Genomic DNA, 5981 nt, shown 5'->3' on the forward strand with positions numbered 1-5981 from the left:
ATGGCGTGTGGTGGGGAAGACATATATGCTGAGGACCTGCTAGAGACTTATGCTGGCCTCATGCTTGCTGCTTCAGTCTCTGTGAGCCCATATGAGCCATGCTTAGTTTTTTTGCTTAGGTAATTCAGTGAATGTCCATATGTTAATGAATAAATATACAGCTGACATTCTCCTAGTAATGAGTAGAATTATGAAATGTAATCCTTGTCAAAACTGTTTTCATTGTCATTTCTGTTCTATAAATATAAGATAAATGTCCTATGAAAGCAAATCAAATCTCCCATTCAAAATTTTTAAAATGAATTTTTGTTATTTTATAGAAATTTAATAATTTATCACAGCATTTTATTTTATTTCACAGAAAGGTTTTATATTTATGTAATATTGGGGTGTGTATGTGTGTATATGTGTGTGCATGTGTGTGTGTGCATGTGTGTGTGCATGTGCGTGTGTGTGTGATGCTAATATCATTGAACACTTTAAGATGTTAGATGACTAAGATGACTGCTCTAGGAAGTGGGTTCTCTCCTGCCATTTGAGGGGTGGAGTCTAGGATCTAAAATGAAGTCCCCAGGCTTGCGAACAAGGGCTGCTGAGCTGTATAAGAGGCCCTGTGTTGTGTGAATATCCAGTATGGAGTACACACAGAAATGAAGAAAGTATAAAAGAACCATAGATTCGGGGTTCCTTAGAAGGGAAATAGCAGGATACAAATTATATTAATCGGGGAATAGGATAACAGGGAGGGGGATAAAATTGGGGTTGAGGAAGAAAGGTCAATACAGGAGGGGCAAGTAACACAAAAGTTGTTTAATAAGCCTCAGAAAATCCTATTCACTCACTGTGCTGGGTAGGTTGATGTCAACTTGACACAAGCTAAAGTCATCTGAGAGGAAAGAACCTTAAGAAAATGCAGCTGTACGATTAGGCTACAGGCAAGCCAGAAAGACATCTTATTTAATGATTGATGGGGGAGGCTTTAGCCCATTTTGGGTTGTACCATCCCTGGGTTCTGTAATAAAGCAGGCTGAGCAAGCCATAGGGAGCAAGCCAGTAAATAGAACCTCTCCATGGCCTCTGCGTCAGTTCCTGTCTTTAGCTTCCTTCTTTAAGTTCTTGTCCTGACTTCCTTCAATGATGGACTAAAATATATAAGCCAAATAAGCCCTTTTTTTCTCTAACTTGTTTTTTGGTCATGGTGCTTTGTCACAGCAATAGAAACCCTAAGCAATACACACACACACACACACACACACACACACACACACACACACACACACACTCCTAAAGGAACATATACTTCTTGGGCTGACAGTACTTCTCACAAGAACCATAGATTAAAAAAAAGAAGAAGAAGAAGAAAGAAAGAAAGAAAGAAAAAGAAAAAGAAAAAGAAAAACAAGAAACCCACAATACCAATCATGAGAAACTTCCTTTTGAAGGCTTGGTAAGGAAAGCCTAGGTGACTCTCAAAACAACATCATCCATGTATCCCTTGTTTGCATTTTAAGGGCCGATGGTGAGTCCTTAGTGCTGAAGACTCAGGATACTTATTACACACAACTTGTATATAGAATTGGATCTGACCTGAAAGTGTCCTTTGTGTGTTCTATCTTTCATGGTACCAAAAAATTACCAGGAAATCTACAATAAGAAGGAAGTGAGTCCTAAGGTGCTCCAACTCCTGTGAATAACACCTATGACCAACAATTACCAGCATGGCAGGTTATGCATAAATGTGCATACAGTGGCAGTCACATGTTGTTGAAAACCAATAACTGTCCAACTGGCCTTAAGGCCCACTGGACATGAAGAAAATGTTGAATAGTACTAGAAAACTAACCAGCGTCCCTGGGCTAGTGGGGTCATGGACCTTAGAATAGAATGTACTATCACCATTTTACTAGAAGACCATAATTATTTACTATATTAAGAATCTTATCCTTGGACAGTCTTCTGTTTGCCTTTGAAACGAGATATAGAATTCTCAGCTACTCCAGTGCTATGCTAACCTGGATGCTGCCATGCTTCCTGCCTTGATGATAATGGACTGAACCCCCGAAACTGTAACCCCTGTTAAAGAGTCATTCGACTCACAGGTTGAGAATGGGTTGTCTAAAATGATACAGAAAATCAAAGTAGCATCCTTCAAGCTGCAGAGCCTGCTCCTAACTGAAGCTCTGTGAGAAATCAACCACTTGAGTGAATCTGCCAAACAAACTCACTCTAATTGGAATGACAATGAATCACACCTTCCTCCTGACCTCTCTCTAATCCTCTCACAAGAAGACAACACTTGAAAAGTAGAGTCAGACTTTTGGCCCTGCCCTTGACATGCAGAACAAGATGTAGAACTCTCAGCAGCTTCAGCAAGATGCATGCGTGGACGCTGCCATGCTTCCTGCCTAATGGACTGAACCTCTGAATCTGTAAGCTGGCTCCAATTAAACGCTGTCCTTTATAAAAGTTGCCTTGAGGCTGGAGAGATGCAATGCATATATGTGCTGAGGCACACATGCGGAGTTTGGAAAAACACCTTGGGTCTTGGTCCCTATCTTCTACCTTAATACAGACACTGTTTGTTGTTGCTGTTGATTATGACAGAATATCTGGCCACAACTCCGAGGGTTTCTTGCTGCCTCCCAACTGCTCATAGCAGCTCTGGGATTACAGTGATTATTTTTTCAAGTTACTTCTGATTGGCGATTCTCGGGTTGGAAAACCTTGCCTTCTCCTTGGGTTTGCAGATGATTCATATACGGAAAGGTACATCAGTATAATTGGTGTGGATTTCAAGATACAAACTATGGAGTTAGACAGAAAAACAATCAAGCTTCAGATATGGGACACAGTAGGCCAGGAAAGATTTCTAACAGTCACCTCCAGTTATTACAGAGGAGCCCATGGCAACATAGTTGTGTATGATGTGACATACCAGGAGTCCTTCAATAATGTTAAACAGTGGCTGCAGGAGATATATTGTTATGCCAGTGAAGATGCCAACAAGTTGTTGGTAAGGAACAAATATGACCTGATCACAGAGAAAGTCGTAGACTACACAACAGCAAAGGAATTTGCAGGTTCCCTTGGAATTCCATTTTTGGAAACCAGTGTTAAGAACACAATGGATGTAGAATAGTCTTTCATGACAATGGCAGCTAAGATTAAAAAACGAATGGGTCCTGGAGCAACAGTTGGTGGTTCAGAGAAGTCCAATGTTAAAATCCAGAGTACTCCAGTCAAGCAGTCAGGTGGAGGCTGCTGCTAAAATCTGCCTCCGTCTTTTTCTCACAGCAATGAATTCTCAATCTGAACCCAAGACAATCCCATCCATAAGAAACATAATGACGCAGCAGCAGAAAGACTCCTTTGAGATGGAAGAGGTCCAGAGCACAGAGGGAGAAGCACCTCATGTGCCAGCCACTTGCCAACTATGTCTTGCTAAGTCAAAAAGAGATCATCTGTTGTGAACTGCAAGTCAGCATCCTAATAGCAATGGCTTTGCTGAGGATTCCACACACTGCCTCTCCCTCAACCACCTCCAGGTTCATGAATCCCTGCAAGCCACGGGCAGCAGTGCTGACAACTGTGACAGTGAAACAACTGTCACATCTCTTGGTGAGGACCATGTGACCCCTACAGCACAGGACCAGCCTTACTTTAATGAGTCAGAGGAGGAGTCTCTTGCCTCTCTGCAGAAAGGAAGAACAAAGGTGGTAATAGTTGTTGAGCAAAGAAAGGCAGACAACCAAGATATCCCTGTGAGACTGCAGAGAATGCTGGAAACAATGAGTCCATGAAGGGTCCCTGTGAGCCTGATCCTCATATTACAGAAAGAGAGGAGGAGCCACCTCTGGCAGCCCCCGGAGAGCTCCTGAGGGAAGGGAGTGGAGAGAGTGATATGGAGAAAGGCAGTGAATGTGAATTTGCCCAGTACACCACACACCACATTCTCAGATCCTTGGCTTCCTTTGAAGCTCCAGGCAGTGGTATGAGCTCTGAAAAGAAAACTGGGTTTCCTTCTTCTGTGGACAGAGTGAACACTGCCCTGCAGAGAGCTCAAATGAAGGTTTGCAGTACATCCGGGCAGAGAGTAGGGCGTAGCCTAATAAAATCAAAGGAATGTTGAAACAAAGGTACTTACTTTTAAAAGCTGGCTATCCTTTAAGAAGGTCTCAGTCTTTGCCCACCACTTTACTGAGCCCAGTAAGGGTTGTATCTTCTGTCAATGTATGGTTGTCTCCAGGAAAAGAGACCAGGTGCAGCCCACCATCCTTCACCTACAAGTACACACCTGAGGAGGAACAAGAATTGGAAAAGCAAGTAACTGAACATGATGGCCAGTCTTTGGTTAAATCTACCATCTTTATTTCCCATCCTTCCTGAAGAAAGAAGAAGCCCCTCAGAGTGAGAGGACACGACTGGAGGAGTGCCACCATAGAAGGCTTGCCCCCTGCCCACAGTTTGCTCCAATATCTCAGTCTACCTGCTCCTTCCACTGTGCCCTCTCTGAATGGCAGGACAGACCCCTGTGTGAACACATGAGGACTCTGAGTGCCCACAGTGTCCCCAACATATCAGGGGCCGCATGTAGTGCCTTCTCTCCTTTTGGGTGTCCCTATTCACACAGACATGCTGCTCATCCATACAGAGCATGCTCTGTGAATCTTCCTTCTGCCATAGAGATGCTGCTGCGGAGAGTGTTGCATGATATTAGAAACTCACTACAGAATCTTTCACAGTACCCTATGATGAGAAGACCTGATCTTGCTGCTGCTCCGTATAGTACTCAGAAGTCGTCTGTTCTACCCCTTTATGAAAATACCTTTTAGGAGCTTCAAGTCGTGAGGCGGAGCCTGAATCTGTTCAGAACGCAGATGACGGACTTGGAGCTGGCCATGCTGCGGCAGCAAACCGTGGTGTACCCTCATATGACAGAGGGGGACAGGTATGAAGTTGATCAGCTGCAGGGTTTGCGAAACTCTGTCCTAATGGAACTGCAGGACCTGGAGCTGCAGCTGGAGGAGCGCTTGCTGGGCCTGGATGAGCAGCTCCATGCAGTGCGGGTGCCTTCACCTTTCTGCTCCTCTGTGCTCCCAGGGATGTGCGGCAGTAGGAGTGCTGATAACTTATCATGCCTGTCTCCTCTGAACGTCATGGAGCCAGTCACAGAACTAATGCGGGAGCAATCATACCTGAAGTCCGAGGTGGGCCTGGGCCTTGGGGACATGGCGTATGAAATTCCTCCTGGAGAGAGCTCGGAGTCCGTTTTTTTTTGTCAAGCCACAACAGAGTCATCTTCTGTCTGCTCCAGCCCCTCCCATACCAACAGAAGATCTAGAGGGCCATCTGGGAGCAAGCCTCTGTAGCCCTGACACCAAATGCCCCCTCTAGAACAGGCTCTGTGCAAACACCTCCAGATCTGGAGAGTTCTGAGGAAGCTGGAGCAGCTGAGGAAGCCTCACAGGTTGTGGGACTCACATCTCACATGGAGGAAGAGCCAGATGATCTCTCACTGATGCCAGCTGCTGAAGAAATGCACCGGAATGTGGAACAAGACGAGCTGCAGCAAGTCATCCGAGAGACTAAAGAGTCTATTGTTGGGGGAAATTAGACGAGAAATTGTAAGTGGACTTTAGACAGCAGTGTCTTCAAGTAAAGCACCTGCTTCTATGCAGGACGGCCATTTAGCGGGACATATTCAGGTTGGGATGGATCCCATTAACTAATATAGGCGTCGTCAGTGATTTATGCTGGTGGAGGTGTTGTTTGTCCTATAGAAGACATTTTCTACTGAGCTGGGCTACTGTACACAATGGACAGTGTGCATTTCTGTATGCAGTGTACAGGTTATGGTTCTATGCATAAAAATTTTAAAAAACATACTTAGAAACTTAGGCACTTTGCTGACTCATTTCTAAACTATCAGACTGGCCATTTGAAAGCCTAGTATTTATTTGTATGTCAATATTTTTCCAGTT

At 44.3% G+C, this 5981-nt stretch overlaps 2 pseudogenes; both read left to right on the plus strand.

The window, feature by feature from the left end:
* On the plus strand, positions 1-3268 carry LOC117703148 (ras-related protein Rab-1A pseudogene; annotated as a pseudogene).
* A 28-nt stretch (positions 3269-3296) lies between these two features.
* LOC117703149 (protein ITPRID2 pseudogene) lies at positions 3297-5729 on the plus strand (annotated as a pseudogene).
* Positions 5730-5981: the final 252 nt, after the last annotated feature.

The sequence above is a fragment of the Arvicanthis niloticus genome, chromosome 2 (genome assembly GCF_011762505.2).
Source record: "Arvicanthis niloticus isolate mArvNil1 chromosome 2, mArvNil1.pat.X, whole genome shotgun sequence".
In the NCBI taxonomy this organism is placed as follows: Eukaryota; Metazoa; Chordata; class Mammalia; order Rodentia; family Muridae; genus Arvicanthis; species Arvicanthis niloticus.